The following is a 15,577-nucleotide window of genomic DNA, read 5'->3' on the forward strand; positions in this document are numbered from 1 at the left end:
CTCTTTGCTGTGACAGCGTGGCCTAATGGATAAGGCGTCTGACTTCGGATCAGAAGATTGAGGGTTGGAGTCCCTTCGTGGTTGCAAGCTCCAGCCCAGGTTGTAACTCCGTGACACTGTGTGCGTAAAGGAAATGTCTGCTGCAGTTGTGTCGATACGGTGCATTTGTACATGTTAGCAAATGAAATACTTATTAATGAAAACCATGCAGTATATGTTAATCAACTCCACTAATCATAACCCTGAAGATCTTCCATGTAAGCTAATTCCCCGACACCAAGCAGGCAGGTGGTTATGCTTGACTTTAACATCCTGAAACAGGTCCCGTTTTGGTCGTTCATTGCAAGTCAACTTTGGAAGAAAAAATTTAGCACAAAACTCTTTCCACCGAAGGCCGGTTAGCTCAGATGGTCAGAGCGTGGTGCTAATAACGCCAAGGTCATGGGTTCGACCCCCGTACTGGCCAAAAGTCTGTAGTTTACCAAAGTCTTTTTTCAGTACCATTCTACTCCTATGAAAAGCTAATACTATACGATTTGAATGGTTTTCCTTCAAGCCACACCAAGGTCGGAAATACTCCCCCTTGACTTTGATGTCCAAAATTGGTCAGACTTTGGTCGCGCCTTGCAGGTATACTTTGAAAGATAAACGTGAGGACAAAAATATGTCCAACGAAGGCCGGTTAGCTCAGATGGTCAGAGCGTGGTGCTAATAACGCCAAGGTCATGGGTTCGACCCCCGTACTGGCCAAAAGTCTGTAGTTTACCAAAGTCTTTTTTCAGTACCATTCTACTCCTATGAAAAGCTAATACTATACGATTTGAATGGTTTTCCTTCAAGCCACACCAAGGTCGGACATACTCCCCCTTGACTTTGATGTCCAAAATTGGTCAGACTTTGGTCGCGCCTTGCAGGTCAACTTTGAAAGATAAACGTGAGGACAAAAATATGTCCAACGAAGGCCGGTTAGCTCAGATGGTCAGAGCGTGATGCTAATAACGCCAAGATCATGGGTTCGACCCCCATACTGGCCAAAAACAGTGTTTTGCCAGACCCATTTTTAAGCATCATCTTGCTGCTACCAAGACCAAAAGATCATGCTCTAATAGATGGCAAGCATACGTTAACCGATCCTCACCTAGCAGGTGGTTAAACCTGGCCAACCTTCTAAACTGCTTCTGTGCCTAGTTTAATGTTGGAACACATTCTCAAGAATTAAAAAAATTAAAAATGACAATAAAACTTCTCTTTGCTAAGACCGCGTGGCCTAATGGATAAGGCGTCTGACTTCGGATCAGAAGATTGAGGGTTCGAGTCCCTTCGTGGTTGCACGCTCCAGCCCAGGTTGTAACTTCATGAAACTGTGCGTGTAAAGGAAATGTCTGCTGCAGTTGTGTAGATACGGCGCATTTGTACATATAAGCAAATGAAATACTTAGTAACAAAAACCATGCAGCATATGTTAATCAACTCCACTAATCATAACCCTGAAGATGTTCCATGTAAGCTAATTCCCCGACACCAAGCAGGCAGGTGGTTATGCTTGACTTCAACATCCTGAAACAGGTCCAGTTTTGTTCGTTCATTGCAGGTCAACTTTGGAAGAAAAACTTCAGGACAAAACTCTGTCCACTGAAGGCCGGGTAGCTCAGATGGTCAGAGCGTGGTGCTAATAACGCCAAAGTCATGGGTTCGACCCCCATACTGGCGAAAAAGCCGTAAAGTACCAGTGTTTTTTTTTCAGTACCATCCGACTCCTATGAAAAACTAGTACTATACGATTTGAATGGTTTTCCTTCCAGCCATGCAAAGGTCGGACATAGTCCCTCTTGACTTTGATGTCCAAAATTGGTCAGACTTTGTTCGTTCATTGCAGGTCAACTTTGGAAGAAAAACGTGAGGACAAAAATATGTCCAACGAAGGCCGGTTAGCTCAGATGGTCACAGCGTGGTGCTAATTATGCCGAGGTGATCGGTTCGACCCTCCTACTGGCCAAAAACAGTGTTTTGCCAGACCCATTTTTCTGCATCATCCAGCTGCTACCAAAACCAAAAGATCATGCTCTAAAAGATGGCAAGCATACGTTAACCGATCCTCACCTGCCAGGTGGTCAAACCTGACCAACCTTCTAAACTGCTTCTGTGCCTAGTTTAAAGTTGGAACACATTCTCAAGAATGAAAATTAATTAAAAAAATTAAAAATGACATAAAACATCTCTTTGCTGTGACAGCGTGGCCTAATGGATAAGGCGTCTGACTTCGGATCAGAAGATTGAGGGTTGGAGTCTCTTCGTGGTTGCAAGCTCCAGCCCAGGTTGTAACTCCGTGACACTCCGTGACACTGTGTGCGTAAAGGAAATGTCTGCTGCAGTTGTGTCGATACGGTGCATTTGTACATATAAGCAAATGAAATACTTAGTAACAAAAACCATGCAGCATATGTTAATCAACTCCACTAATCATAACCCTGAAGATGTTCCATGTAAGCTAATTCCCCGACACCAAGCAGGCAGATGGTTATGCTTGACTTCAACATCCTGAAACAGGTCCCGTTTTGGTCGTTCATTGCAAGTCAACTTTGGAAGAAAAAATTTAGCACAAAACTCTTTCCACCAACTACCAGTGTTTTTTTTTCAGTACCATCCGACTCACTCCTATGAAAAACTAGTACTATACGATTTGAATGGTTTTCCTTCCAGCCATGCTAAGGTCGGACATAGTCCCTCTTGACTTTGATGTCCAAAATTGGTCAGACTTTGTTCGTTCATTGCAGGTCAACTTTGGAAGAAAAACGTGAGGACAAAAATATGTCCAACGAAGGCCGGTTAGCTCAGATGGTCACAGCGTGGTGCTAATTATGCCGAGGTGATCGGTTCGACCCTCCTACTGGCTAAAAACAGTGTTTTGCCAGACCCATTTTTCTGCATCATCTAGCTGCTACCAAAACCAAAAGATCATGCTCTAAAAGATGGCAAGCATACGTTAACCGATCCTCACCTGCCAGGTGGTCAAACCTGACCAACCTTCTAAACTGCTTCTGTGCCTAGTTTAAAGTTGGAACACATTCTCAAGAATGAAAATTAATTAAAAAAATTAAAAATGACATAAAACATCTCTTTGCTGTGACAGCGTGGCCTAATGGATAAGGCGTCTGACTTCGGATCAGAAGATTGAGGGTTGGAGTCCCTTCGTGGTTGCAAGCTCCAGTCCAGGTTGTAACTCCGTGACACTGTGTGCGTAAAGGAAATGTCTGCTGCAGTTGTGTCGATACGGTGCATTTGTACATGTTAGCAAATGAAATACTTATTAATGAAAACCATGCAGTATATGTTAATCAGCTCCACTAATCATAACCCTGAAGATCTTCCATGTAAGCTAATTCCCCGACACCAAGCAGGCAGGTGGTTATGCTTGACTTCAACATCCTGAAACAGGTCCCGTTTTGGTCGTTCATTGCAAGTCAACTTTGGAAGAAAAAATTTAGCACAAAACTCTTTCCACCGAAGGCCGGTTAGCTCAGATGGTCAGAGCGTGGTGCTAATAACGCCAAGGTCATGGGTTCGACCCCCGTACTGGCCAAAAGTCTGTAGTTTACCAAAGTCTTTTTTCAGTACCATTCTACTCCTATGAAAAGCTAATACTATACGATTTGAATGGTTTTCCTTCAAGCCACACCAAGGTCGGACATACTCCCCCTTGACTTTGATGTCCAAAATTGGTCAGACTTTGGTCGCGCCTTGCAGGTCAACTTTGAAAGATAAACGTGAGGACAAAAACATGTCCGACGAAGGCCGGTTAGCTCAGATGGTCAGAGCGTGGTGCTAATAACGCCAAGGTCATGGGTTCGACCCCCATACTGGCCAAAAACAGTGTTTTGCCAGACCCATTTTTAAGCATCATCTTGCTGCTACCAAGACCAAAAGATCATGCTCTAATAGATGGCAAGCATACGTTAACCGATCCTCACCTAGCAGGTGGTTAAACCTGGCCAACCTTCTAAACTGCTTCTGTGCCTAGTTTAATGTTGGAACACATTCTCAAGAATTAAAAAAATTAAAAATGACATAAAACTTCTCTTTGCTAAGACCGCGTGGCCTAATGGATAAGGCGTCTGACTTCGGATCAGAAGATTGAGGGTTCGAGTCCCTTCGTGGTTGCACGCTCCAGCCCAGGTTGTAACTTCATGAAACTGTGCATGTAAAGGAAATGTCTGCTGCAGTTGTGTAGATACGGTGCATTTGTACATATAAGCAAATGAAATACTTAGTAACCAAAACCATGCAGCATATGTTAATCAACTCCACTAATCATAACCCTGAAGATGTTCCATGTAAGCTAATTCCCCGACACCAAGCAGGCAGGTGGTTATGCTTGACTTCAACATCCTGAAACAGGTCCCGTTTTGTTCGTTCATTGCAGGTCAACTTTGGAAGAAAAACTTCAGGACAAAACTCTGTCCACTGAAGGCCGGGTAGCTCAGATGGTCAGAGCGTGGTGCTAATAACGCCAAAGTCATGGGTTCGACCCCCATACTGGTGAAAAAGCCGTAAACTACCAGTGTTTTTTTTTCAGTACCATCCGACTCACTCCTATGAAAAACTAGTACTATACGATTTGAATGGTTTTCCTTCCAGCCATGCTAAGGTCGGACATAGTCCCTCTTGACTTTGATGTCCAAAATTGGTCAGACTTTGTTCGTTCATTGCATGTCAACTTTGGAAGAAAAACGTGAGGACAAAAATATGTCCAACGAAGGCCGGTTAGCTCAGATGGTCACAGCGTGGTGCTAATTATATATAGGTGATCGGTTCGACCCTCCTACTGGCTAAAAACAGTGTTTTGCCAGACCCATTTTTCTGCATCATCTAGCTGCTACCAAAACCAAAAGATCATGCTCTAAAAGATGGCAAGCATACGTTAACCGATCCTCACCTGCCAGGTGGTCAAACCTGACCAACCTTCTAAACTGCTTCTGTGCCTAGTTTAAAGTTGGAACACATTCTCAAGAATGAAAATTAATTAAAAAAATTAAAAATGACATAAAACTTCTCTTTGCTGTGACAGCGTGGCCTAATGGATAAGGCGTCTGACTTCGGATCAGAAGATTGAGGGTTGGAGTCCCTTCGTGGTTGCAAGCTCCAGCCCAGGTTGTAACTCCGTGACACTGTGTGCGTAAAGGAAATGTCTGCTGCAGTTGTGTCGATACGGTGCATTTGTACATGTTAGCAAATGAAATACTTATTAATGAAAACCATGCAGTATATGTTAATCAGCTCCACTAATCATAACCCTGAAGATCTTCCATGTAAGCTAATTCCCCGACACCAAGCAGGCAGGTGGTTATGCTTGACTTTAACATCCTGAAACAGGTCCCGTTTTGGTTGTTCATTGCAAGTCAACTTTGGAAGAAAAAATTTAGCACAAAACTCTTTCCACCGAAGGCCGGTTAGCTCAGATGGTCAGAGCGTGGTGCTAATAACGCCAAGGTCATGGGTTCGACCCCCGTACTGGCCAAAAGTCTGTAGTTTACCAAAGTCTTTTTTCAGTACCATTCTACTCCTATGAAAAGCTAATACTATACGATTTGAATGGTTTTCCTTCAAGCCACACCAAGGTCGGACATACTCCCCCTTGACTTTGATGTCCAAAATTGGTCAGACTTTGGTCGCGCCTTGCAGGTCAACTTTGAAAGATAAACGTGAGGACAAAAACATGTCCGACGAAGGCCGGTTAGCTCAGATGGTCAGAGCGTGGTGCTAATAACGCCAAGGTCATGGGTTCGACCCCCATACTGGCCAAAAACAGTGTTTTGCCAGACCCATTTTTAAGCATCATCTTGCTGCTACCAAGACCAAAAGATCATGCTCTAATAGATGGCAAGCATACGTTAACCGATCCTCACCTAGCAGGTGGTTAAACCTGGCCAACCTTCTAAACTGCTTCTGTGCCTAGTTAAATGTTGGAACACATTCTCAAGAATTAAAAAAATTAAAAATGACATAAAACTTCTCTTTGCTAAGACCGCGTGGCCTAATGGATAAGGCGTCTGTCTTCGGATCAGAAGATTGAGGGTTCGAGTCCCTTCGTGGTTGCACGCTCCAGCCCAGGTTGTAACTTCATGAAACTGTGCGTGTAAAGGAAATGTCTGCTGCAGTTGTGTAGATACGGCGCATTTGTACATATAAGCAAATGAAATACTTAGTAACAAAAACCATGCAGCATATGTTAATCAACTCCACTAATCATAACCCTGAAGATGTTCCATGTAAGCTAATTCCCCGACACCAAGCAGGCAGGTGGTTATGCTTGACTTCAACATCCTGAAACAGGTCCCGTTTTGTTCGTTCATTGCAGGTCAACTTTGGAAGAAAAACTTCAGGACAAAACTCTGTCCACTGAAGGCCGGGTAGCTCAGATGGTCAGAGCGTGGTGCTAATAACGCCAAAGTCATGGGTTCGACCCCCATACTGGCGAAAAAGCCGTAAACTACCAGTGTTTTTTTTTCAGTACCATCCGACTCCTATGAAAAACTAGTACTATACGATTTGAATGGTTTTCTTTCCAGCCATGCTAAGGTCGGACATAGTCCCTCTTGACTTTGATGTCCAAAATTGGTCAGACTTTGTTCGTTCATTGCAGGTCAACTTTGGAAGAAAAACGTGAGGACAAAAATATGTCCAACGAAGGCCGGTTAGCTCAGATGGTCACAGCGTGGTGCTAATTATGCCAAGGTGATCGGTTCGACCCTCCTACTGGTTAAAACAGTGTTTTGCCAGACCCATTTTTCTGCATCATCTAGCTGCTACCAAAACCAAAAGATCATGCTCTAAAAGATGGCAAGCATACGTTAACCGATCCTCACCTGCCAGGTGGTCAAACCTGACCAACCTTCTAAACTGCTTCTGTGCCTAGTTTAAAGTTGGAACACATTCTCAAGAATGAAAATTAATTAAAAAAATTAAAAATGACATAAAACATCTCTTTGCTGTGACAGCGTGGCCTAATGGATAAGGCGTCTGACTTCGGATCAGAAGATTGAGGGTTGGAGTCTCTTCGTGGTTGCAAGCTCCAGCCCAGGTTGTAACTCCGTGACACTGTCTGCGTAAAGGAAATGTCTGCTGCAGTTGTGTCGATACGGTGCATTTGTACATGTTAGCAAATGAAATACTTATTAATGAAAACCATGCAGTATATGTTAATCAGCTCCACTAATCATAACCCTGAAGATCTTCCATGTAAGCTAATTCCCCGACACCAAGCAGGCAGGTGGTTATGCTTGACTTTAACATCCTGAAACAGGTCCCGTTTTGGTCGTTCATTGCAAGTCAACTTTGGAAGAAAAAATTTAGCACAAAACTCTTTCCACCGAAGGCCGGTTAGCTCAGATGGTCAGAGCGTGGTGCTAATAACGCCAAGGTCATGGGTTCGACCCCCGTACTGGCCAAAAGTCTGTAGTTTACCAAAGTCTTTTTTCAGTACCATTCTACTCCTATGAAAAGCTAATACTATACGATTTGAATGGTTTTCCTTCAAGCCACACCAAGGTCGGACATACTCCCCCTTGACTTTGATGTCCAAAATTGGTCAGACTTTGGTCGCGCCTTGCAGGTCAACTTTGAAAGATAAACGTGAGGACAAAAACATGTCCGACGAAGGCCGGTTAGCTCAGATGGTCAGAGCGTGGTGCTAATAACGCCAAGGTCATGGGTTCGACCCCCATACTGGCCAAAAACAGTGTTTTGCCAGACCCATTTTTAAGCATCATCTTGCTGCTACCAAGACCAAAAGATCATGCTCTAATAGATGGCAAGCATACGTTAACCGATCCTCACCTAGCAGGTGGTTAAACCTGGCCAACCTTCTAAACTGCTTCTGTGCCTAGTTTAATGTTGGAACACATTCTCAAGAATTAAAAAAATTAAAAATGACATAAAACTTCTCTTTGCTAAGACCGCGTGGCCTAATGGATAAGGCGTCTGACTTCGGATCAGAAGATTGAGGGTTCGAGTCCCTTCGTGGTTGCACGCTCCAGCCCAGGTTGTAACTTCATGAAACTGTGCATGTAAAGGAAATGTCTGCTGCAGTTGTGTAGATACGGTGCATTTGTACATATAAGCAAATGAAATACTTAGTAACCAAAACCATGCAGCATATGTTAATCAACTCCACTAATCATAACCCTGAAGATGTTCCATGTAAGCTAATTCCCCGACACCAAGCAGGCAGGTGGTTATGCTTGACTTCAACATCCTGAAACAGGTCCCGTTTTGTTCGTTCATTGCAGGTCAACTTTGGAAGAAAAACTTCAGGACAAAACTCTGTCCACTGAAGGCCGGGTAGCTCAGATGGTCAGAGCGTGGTGCTAATAACGCCAAAGTCATGGGTTCGACCCCCATACTGGTGAAAAAGCCGTAAACTACCAGTGTTTTTTTTTCAGTACCATCCGACTCACTCCTATGAAAAACTAGTACTATACGATTTGAATGGTTTTCCTTCCAGCCATGCTAAGGTCGGACATAGTCCCTCTTGACTTTGATGTCCAAAATTGGTCAGACTTTGTTCGTTCATTGCATGTCAACTTTGGAAGAAAAACGTGAGGACAAAAATATGTCCAACGAAGGCCGGTTAGCTCAGATGGTCACAGCGTGGTGCTAATTATATATAGGTGATCGGTTCGACCCTCCTACTGGCTAAAAACAGTGTTTTGCCAGACCCATTTTTCTGCATCATCTAGCTGCTACCAAAACCAAAAGATCATGCTCTAAAAGATGGCAAGCATACGTTAACCGATCCTCACCTGCCAGGTGGTCAAACCTGACCAACCTTCTAAACTGCTTCTGTGCCTAGTTTAAAGTTGGAACACATTCTCAAGAATGAAAATTAATTAAAAAAATTAAAAATGACATAAAACATCTCTTTGCTGTGACAGCGTGGCCTAATGGATAAGGCGTCTGACTTCGGATCAGAAGATTGAGGGTTGGAGTCCCTTCGTGGTTGCAAGCTCCAGCCCAGGTTGTAACTCCGTGACACTGTGTGCGTAAAGGAAATGTCTGCTGCAGTTGTGTCGATACGGTGCATTTGTACATGTTAGCAAATGAAATACTTATTAATGAAAACCATGCAGTATATGTTAATCAGCTCCACTAATCATAACCCTGAAGATCTTCCATGTAAGCTAATTCCCCGACACCAAGCAGGCAGGTGGTTATGCTTGACTTTAACATCCTGAAACAGGTCCCGTTTTGGTCGTTCATTGCAAGTCAACTTTGGAAGAAAAAATTTAGCACAAAACTCTTTCCACCGAAGGCCGGTTAGCTCAGATGGTCAGAGCGTGGTGCTAATAACGCCAAGGTCATGGGTTCGACCCCCGTACTGGCCAAAAGTCTGTAGTTTACCAAAGTCTTTTTTCAGTACCATTCTACTCCTATGAAAAGCTAATACTATACGATTTGAATGGTTTTCCTTCAAGCCACACCAAGGTCGGACATACTCCCCCTTGACTTTGATGTCCAAAATTGGTCAGACTTTGGTCGCGCCTTGCAGGTCAACTTTGAAAGATAAACGTGAGGACAAAAATATGTCCGACGAAGGCCGGTTAGCTCAGATGGTCAGAGCGTGGTGCTAATAACGCCAAGGTCATGGGTTCGACCCCCATACTGGCCAAAAACAGTGTTTTGCCAGACCCATTTTTAAGCATCATCTTGCTGCTACCAAGACCAAAAGATCATGCTCTAATAGATGGCAAGCATACGTTAACCGATCCTCACCTAGCAGGTGGTTAAACCTGGCCAACCTTCTAAACTGCTTCTGTGCCTAGTTCAATGTTGGAACACATTCTCAAGAATTAAAAAAATTAAAAATGACATAAAACTTCTCTTTGCTAAGACCGCGTGGCCTAATGGATAAGGCGTCTGTCTTCGGATCAGAAGATTGAGGGTTCGAGTCCCTTCGTGGTTGCACGCTCCAGCCCAGGTTGTAACTTCATGAAACTGTGCATGTAAAGGAAATGTTTGCTGCAGTTGTGTAGATACGGTGCATTTGTACATATAAGCAAATGAAATACTTAGTAACAAAAACCATGCAGCATATGTTAATCAACTCCACTAATCATAACCCTGAAGATGTTCCATGTAAGCTAATTCCCCGACACCAAGCAGGCAGATGGTTATGCTTGACTTCAACATCCTGAAACAGGTCCCGTTTTGGTCGTTCATTGCAAGTCAACTTTGGAAGAAAAAATTTAGCACAAAACTCTGTCCACCAACTACCAGTGTTTTTTTTTCAGTACCATCCGACTCACTCCTATGAAAAACTAGTACTATACGATTTGAATGGTTTTCCTTCCAGCCATGCTAAGGTCGGACATAGTCCCTCTTGACTTTGATGTCCAAAATTGGTCAGACTTTGTTCGTTCATTGCAGGTCAACTTTGGAAGAAAAACGTGAGGACAAAAATATGTCCAACGAAGGCCGGTTAGCTCAGATGGTCACAGCGTGGTGCTAATTATGCCGAGGTGATCGGTTCGACCCTCCTACTGGCTAAAAACAGTGTTTTGCCAGACCCATTTTTCTGCATCATCTAGCTGCTACCAAAACCAAAAGATCATGCTCTAAAAGATGGCAAGCATACGTTAACCGATCCTCACCTGCCAGGTGGTCAAACCTGACCAACCTTCTAAACTGCTTCTGTGCCTAGTTTAAAGTTGGAACACATTCTCAAGAATGAAAATTAATTAAAAAAATTAAAAATGACATAAAACATCTCTTTGCTGTGACAGCGTGGCCTAATGGATAAGGCGTCTGACTTCGGATCAGAAGATTGAGGGTTGGAGTCCCTTCGTGGTTGCAAGCTCCAGTCCAGGTTGTAACTCCGTGACACTGTGTGCGTAAAGGAAATGTCTGCTGCAGTTGTGTCGATACGGTGCATTTGTACATGTTAGCAAATGAAATACTTATTAATGAAAACCATGCAGTATATGTTAATCAACTCCACTAATCATAACCCTGAAGATCTTCCATGTAAGCTAATTCCCCGACACCAAGCAGGCAGGTGGTTATGCTTGACTTTAACATCCTGAAACAGGTCCCGTTTTGGTTGTTCATTGCAAGTCAACTTTGGAAGAAAAAGTTTAGCACAAAACTCTTTCCACCGAAGGCCGGTTAGCTCAGATGGTCAGAGCGTGGTGCTAATAACGCCAAGGTCATGGGTTCGACCCCCGTACTGGCCAGAAGCCTGTAGTTTACCAAAGTCTTTTTTCAGTACCATTCTACTCCTATGAAAAGCTAATACTATACGATTTGAATGGTTTTCCTTCAAGCCACACCAAGGTCGGACATACTCCCCCTTGACTTTGATGTCCAAAATTGGTCAGACTTTGGTCGCGCCTTGCAGGTCAACTTTGAAAGATAAACGTGAGGACAAAAACATGTCCGACGAAGGCCGGTTAGCTCAGATGGTCAGAGCGTGGTGCTAATAACGCCAAGGTCATGGGTTCGACCCCCATACTGGCCAAAAACAGTGTTTTGCCAGACCCATTTTTAAGCATCATCTTGCTGCTACCAAGACCAAAAGATCATGCTCTAATAGATGGCAAGCATACGTTAACCGATCCTCACCTAGCAGGTGGTTAAACCTGGCCAACCTTCTAAACTGCTTCTGTGCCTAGTTTAATGTTGGAACACATTCTCAAGAATTAAAAAAATTAAAAATGACATAAAACTTCTCTTTGCTAAGACCGCGTGGCCTAATGGATAAGGCGTCTGACTTCGGATCAGAAGATTGAGGGTTCGAGTCCCTTCGTGGTTGCACGCTCCAGCCCAGGTTGTAACTTCATGAAACTGTGCGTGTAAAGGAAATGTCTGCTGCAGTTGTGTAGATACGGCGCATTTGTACATATAAGCAAATGAAATACTTAGTAACCAAAACCATGCAGCATATGTTAATCAACTCCACTAATCATAACCCTGAAGATGTTCCATGTAAGCTAATTCCCCGACACCAAGCAGGCAGGTGGTTATGCTTGACTTCAACATCCTGAAACAGGTCCCGTTTTGTTCGTTCATTGCAGGTCAACTTTGGAAGAAAAACTTCAGGACAAAACTCTGTCCACTGAAGGCCGGGTAGCTCAGATGGTCAGAGCGTGGTGCTAATAACGCCAAAGTCATGGGTTCGACCCCCATACTGGCGAAAAAGCCGTAAACTACCAGTGTTTTTTTTTCAGTACCATCCGACTCCTATGAAAAACTAGTACTATACGATTTGAATGGTTTTCTTTCCAGCCATGCTAAGGTCGGACATAGTCCCTCTTGACTTTGATGTCCAAAATTGGTAAGACTTTGTTCGTTCATTGCAGGTCAACTTTGGAAGAAAAACGTGAGGACAAAAATATGTCCAACGAAGGCCGGTTAGCTCAGATGGTCACAGCGTGGTGCTAATTATGCCAAGGTGATCGGTTCGACCCTCCTACTGGTTAAAACAGTGTTTTGCCAGACCCATTTTTCTGCATCATCTAGCTGCTACCAAAACCAAAAGATCATGCTCTAAAAGATGGCAAGCATACGTTAACCGATCCTCACCTGCCAGGTGGTCAAACCTGACCAACCTTCTAAACTGCTTCTGTGCCTAGTTTAAAGTTGGAACACATTCTCAAGAATGAAAATTAATTAAAAAAATTAAAAATGACATAAAACATCTCTTTGCTGTGACAGCGTGGCCTAATGGATAAGGCGTCTGACTTCGGATCAGAAGATTGAGGGTTGGAGTCTCTTCGTGGTTGCAAGCTCCAGCCCAGGTTGTAACTCCGTGACACTGTCTGCGTAAAGGAAATGTCTGCTGCAGTTGTGTCGATACGGTGCATTTGTACATGTTAGCAAATGAAATACTTATTAATGAAAACCATGCAGTATATGTTAATCAGCTCCACTAATCATAACCCTGAAGATCTTCCATGTAAGCTAATTCCCCGACACCAAGCAGGCAGGTGGTTATGCTTGACTTTAACATCCTGAAACAGGTCCCGTTTTGGTCGTTCATTGCAAGTCAACTTTGGAAGAAAAAATTTAGCACAAAACTCTTTCCACCGAAGGCCGGTTAGCTCAGATGGTCAGAGCGTGGTGCTAATAACGCCAAGGTCATGGGTTCGACCCCCGTACTGGCCAAAAGTCTGTAGTTTACCAAAGTCTTTTTTCAGTACCATTCTACTCCTATGAAAAGCTAATACTATACGATTTGAATGGTTTTCCTTCAAGCCACACCAAGGTCGGACATACTCCCCCTTGACTTTGATGTCCAAAATTGGTCAGACTTTGGTCGCGCCTTGCAGGTCAACTTTGAAAGATAAACGTGAGGACAAAAACATGTCCGACGAAGGCCGGTTAGCTCAGATGGTCAGAGCGTGGTGCTAATAACGCCAAGGTCATGGGTTCGACCCCCATACTGGCCAAAAACAGTGTTTTGCCAGACCCATTTTTAAGCATCATCTTGCTGCTACCAAGACCAAAAGATCATGCTCTAATAGATGGCAAGCATACGTTAACCGATCCTCACCTAGCAGGTGGTTAAACCTGGCCAACCTTCTAAACTGCTTCTGTGCCTAGTTTAATGTTGGAACACATTCTCAAGAATTAAAAAAATTAAAAATGACATAAAACTTCTCTTTGCTAAGACCGCGTGGCCTAATGGATAAGGCGTCTGACTTCGGATCAGAAGATTGAGGGTTCGAGTCCCTTCGTGGTTGCACGCTCCAGCCCAGGTTGTAACTTCATGAAACTGTGCATGTAAAGGAAATGTCTGCTGCAGTTGTGTAGATACGGTGCATTTGTACATATAAGCAAATGAAATACTTAGTAACCAAAACCATGCAGCATATGTTAATCAACTCCACTAATCATAACCCTGAAGATGTTCCATGTAAGCTAATTCCCCGACACCAAGCAGGCAGGTGGTTATGCTTGACTTCAACATCCTGAAACAGGTCCCGTTTTGTTCGTTCATTGCAGGTCAACTTTGGAAGAAAAACTTCAGGACAAAACTCTGTCCACTGAAGGCCGGGTAGCTCAGATGGTCAGAGCGTGGTGCTAATAACGCCAAAGTCATGGGTTCGACCCCCATACTGGTGAAAAAGCCGTAAACTACCAGTGTTTTTTTTTCAGTACCATCCGACTCACTCCTATGAAAAACTAGTACTATACGATTTGAATGGTTTTCCTTCCAGCCATGCTAAGGTCGGACATAGTCCCTCTTGACTTTGATGTCCAAAATTGGTCAGACTTTGTTCGTTCATTGCATGTCAACTTTGGAAGAAAAACGTGAGGACAAAAATATGTCCAACGAAGGCCGGTTAGCTCAGATGGTCACAGCGTGGTGCTAATTATATATAGGTGATCGGTTCGACCCTCCTACTGGCTAAAAACAGTGTTTTGCCAGACCCATTTTTCTGCATCATCTAGCTGCTACCAAAACCAAAAGATCATGCTCTAAAAGATGGCAAGCATACGTTAACCGATCCTCACCTGCCAGGTGGTCAAACCTGACCAACCTTCTAAACTGCTTCTGTGCCTAGTTTAAAGTTGGAACACATTCTCAAGAATGAAAATTAATTAAAAAAATTAAAAATGACATAAAACTTCTCTTTGCTGTGACAGCGTGGCCTAATGGATAAGGCGTCTGACTTCGGATCAGAAGATTGAGGGTTGGAGTCCCTTCGTGGTTGCAAGCTCCAGCCCAGGTTGTAACTCCGTGACACTGTGTGCGTAAAGGAAATGTCTGCTGCAGTTGTGTCGATACGGTGCATTTGTACATGTTAGCAAATGAAATACTTATTAATGAAAACCATGCAGTATATGTTAATCAGCTCCACTAATCATAACCCTGAAGATCTTCCATGTAAGCTAATTCCCCGACACCAAGCAGGCAGGTGGTTATGCTTGACTTTAACATCCTGAAACAGGTCCCGTTTTGGTCGTTCATTGCAAGTCAACTTTGGAAGAAAAAATTTAGCACAAAACTCTTTCCACCGAAGGCCGGTTAGCTCAGATGGTCAGAGCGTGGTGCTAATAACGCCAAGGTCATGGGTTCGACCCCCGTACTGGCCAAAAGTCTGTAGTTTACCAAAGTCTTTTTTCAGTACCATTCTACTCCTATGAAAAGCTAATACTATACGATTTGAATGGTTTTCCTTCAAGCCACACCAAGGTCGGACATACTCCCCCTTGACTTTGATGTCCAAAATTGGTCAGACTTTGGTCGCGCCTTGCAGGTCAACTTTGAAAGATAAACGTGAGGACAAAAATATGTCCGACGAAGGCCGGTTAGCTCAGATGGTCAGAGCGTGGTGCTAATAACGCCAAGGTCATGGGTTCGACCCCCATACTGGCCAAAAACAGTGTTTTGCCAGACCCATTTTTAAGCATCATCTTGCTGCTACCAAGACCAAAAGATCATGCTCTAACAGATGGCAAGCATACGTTAACCGATCCTCACCTAGCAGGTGGTTAAACCTGGCCAACCTTCTAAACTGCTTCTGTGCCTAGTTCAATGTTGGAACACATTCTCAAGAATTAAAAAAATTAAAAATGA

At 43.6% G+C, this 15,577-nt stretch overlaps 24 non-coding genes across 24 annotated transcripts; all 24 read left to right on the plus strand.

Moving 5' to 3' along the window:
- Positions 1-392: 392 nt before the first annotated feature.
- trnai-aau (transfer RNA isoleucine (anticodon AAU)) lies at positions 393-466 on the plus strand. The gene has a single exon. It is a non-coding gene; the product is annotated as a tRNA-Ile (tRNA).
- Positions 467-676: 210 nt separating this feature from the next.
- trnai-aau (transfer RNA isoleucine (anticodon AAU)) lies at positions 677-750 on the plus strand. Its single transcript has one exon. It is a non-coding gene; the product is annotated as a tRNA-Ile (tRNA).
- Positions 751-960: 210 nt separating this feature from the next.
- trnai-aau (transfer RNA isoleucine (anticodon AAU)) lies at positions 961-1,034 on the plus strand. The gene has a single exon. It is a non-coding gene; the product is annotated as a tRNA-Ile (tRNA).
- A 222-nt stretch (positions 1,035-1,256) lies between these two features.
- Positions 1,257-1,329, plus strand: trnar-ucg (transfer RNA arginine (anticodon UCG)). The gene has a single exon. It is a non-coding gene; the product is annotated as a tRNA-Arg (tRNA).
- A 2,177-nt stretch (positions 1,330-3,506) lies between these two features.
- On the plus strand, positions 3,507-3,580 carry trnai-aau (transfer RNA isoleucine (anticodon AAU)). Its single transcript has one exon. It is a non-coding gene; the product is annotated as a tRNA-Ile (tRNA).
- A 210-nt stretch (positions 3,581-3,790) lies between these two features.
- trnai-aau (transfer RNA isoleucine (anticodon AAU)) lies at positions 3,791-3,864 on the plus strand. Its single transcript has one exon. It is a non-coding gene; the product is annotated as a tRNA-Ile (tRNA).
- A 221-nt stretch (positions 3,865-4,085) lies between these two features.
- Positions 4,086-4,158, plus strand: trnar-ucg (transfer RNA arginine (anticodon UCG)). The gene has a single exon. It is a non-coding gene; the product is annotated as a tRNA-Arg (tRNA).
- Positions 4,159-5,441: 1,283 nt separating this feature from the next.
- trnai-aau (transfer RNA isoleucine (anticodon AAU)) lies at positions 5,442-5,515 on the plus strand. The gene has a single exon. It is a non-coding gene; the product is annotated as a tRNA-Ile (tRNA).
- Positions 5,516-5,725: 210 nt separating this feature from the next.
- On the plus strand, positions 5,726-5,799 carry trnai-aau (transfer RNA isoleucine (anticodon AAU)). The gene has a single exon. It is a non-coding gene; the product is annotated as a tRNA-Ile (tRNA).
- Positions 5,800-6,020: 221 nt separating this feature from the next.
- Positions 6,021-6,093, plus strand: trnar-ucg (transfer RNA arginine (anticodon UCG)). Its single transcript has one exon. It is a non-coding gene; the product is annotated as a tRNA-Arg (tRNA).
- A 1,278-nt stretch (positions 6,094-7,371) lies between these two features.
- Positions 7,372-7,445, plus strand: trnai-aau (transfer RNA isoleucine (anticodon AAU)). Its single transcript has one exon. It is a non-coding gene; the product is annotated as a tRNA-Ile (tRNA).
- Positions 7,446-7,655: 210 nt separating this feature from the next.
- trnai-aau (transfer RNA isoleucine (anticodon AAU)) lies at positions 7,656-7,729 on the plus strand. The gene has a single exon. It is a non-coding gene; the product is annotated as a tRNA-Ile (tRNA).
- A 221-nt stretch (positions 7,730-7,950) lies between these two features.
- trnar-ucg (transfer RNA arginine (anticodon UCG)) lies at positions 7,951-8,023 on the plus strand. The gene has a single exon. It is a non-coding gene; the product is annotated as a tRNA-Arg (tRNA).
- Positions 8,024-9,306: 1,283 nt separating this feature from the next.
- Positions 9,307-9,380, plus strand: trnai-aau (transfer RNA isoleucine (anticodon AAU)). The gene has a single exon. It is a non-coding gene; the product is annotated as a tRNA-Ile (tRNA).
- Positions 9,381-9,590: 210 nt separating this feature from the next.
- Positions 9,591-9,664, plus strand: trnai-aau (transfer RNA isoleucine (anticodon AAU)). The gene has a single exon. It is a non-coding gene; the product is annotated as a tRNA-Ile (tRNA).
- A 221-nt stretch (positions 9,665-9,885) lies between these two features.
- Positions 9,886-9,958, plus strand: trnar-ucg (transfer RNA arginine (anticodon UCG)). Its single transcript has one exon. It is a non-coding gene; the product is annotated as a tRNA-Arg (tRNA).
- Positions 9,959-11,154: 1,196 nt separating this feature from the next.
- trnai-aau (transfer RNA isoleucine (anticodon AAU)) lies at positions 11,155-11,228 on the plus strand. The gene has a single exon. It is a non-coding gene; the product is annotated as a tRNA-Ile (tRNA).
- A 210-nt stretch (positions 11,229-11,438) lies between these two features.
- On the plus strand, positions 11,439-11,512 carry trnai-aau (transfer RNA isoleucine (anticodon AAU)). Its single transcript has one exon. It is a non-coding gene; the product is annotated as a tRNA-Ile (tRNA).
- A 221-nt stretch (positions 11,513-11,733) lies between these two features.
- trnar-ucg (transfer RNA arginine (anticodon UCG)) lies at positions 11,734-11,806 on the plus strand. Its single transcript has one exon. It is a non-coding gene; the product is annotated as a tRNA-Arg (tRNA).
- A 1,278-nt stretch (positions 11,807-13,084) lies between these two features.
- Positions 13,085-13,158, plus strand: trnai-aau (transfer RNA isoleucine (anticodon AAU)). Its single transcript has one exon. It is a non-coding gene; the product is annotated as a tRNA-Ile (tRNA).
- A 210-nt stretch (positions 13,159-13,368) lies between these two features.
- On the plus strand, positions 13,369-13,442 carry trnai-aau (transfer RNA isoleucine (anticodon AAU)). The gene has a single exon. It is a non-coding gene; the product is annotated as a tRNA-Ile (tRNA).
- A 221-nt stretch (positions 13,443-13,663) lies between these two features.
- On the plus strand, positions 13,664-13,736 carry trnar-ucg (transfer RNA arginine (anticodon UCG)). Its single transcript has one exon. It is a non-coding gene; the product is annotated as a tRNA-Arg (tRNA).
- Positions 13,737-15,019: 1,283 nt separating this feature from the next.
- Positions 15,020-15,093, plus strand: trnai-aau (transfer RNA isoleucine (anticodon AAU)). The gene has a single exon. It is a non-coding gene; the product is annotated as a tRNA-Ile (tRNA).
- Positions 15,094-15,303: 210 nt separating this feature from the next.
- On the plus strand, positions 15,304-15,377 carry trnai-aau (transfer RNA isoleucine (anticodon AAU)). Its single transcript has one exon. It is a non-coding gene; the product is annotated as a tRNA-Ile (tRNA).
- The last annotated feature ends 200 nt before the right edge of the window (positions 15,378-15,577 follow it).

The sequence above is a fragment of the Pempheris klunzingeri genome, chromosome 20 (genome assembly GCF_042242105.1).
Source record: "Pempheris klunzingeri isolate RE-2024b chromosome 20, fPemKlu1.hap1, whole genome shotgun sequence".
Lineage (NCBI taxonomy): Eukaryota > Metazoa > Chordata > Actinopteri > Acropomatiformes > Pempheridae > Pempheris > Pempheris klunzingeri.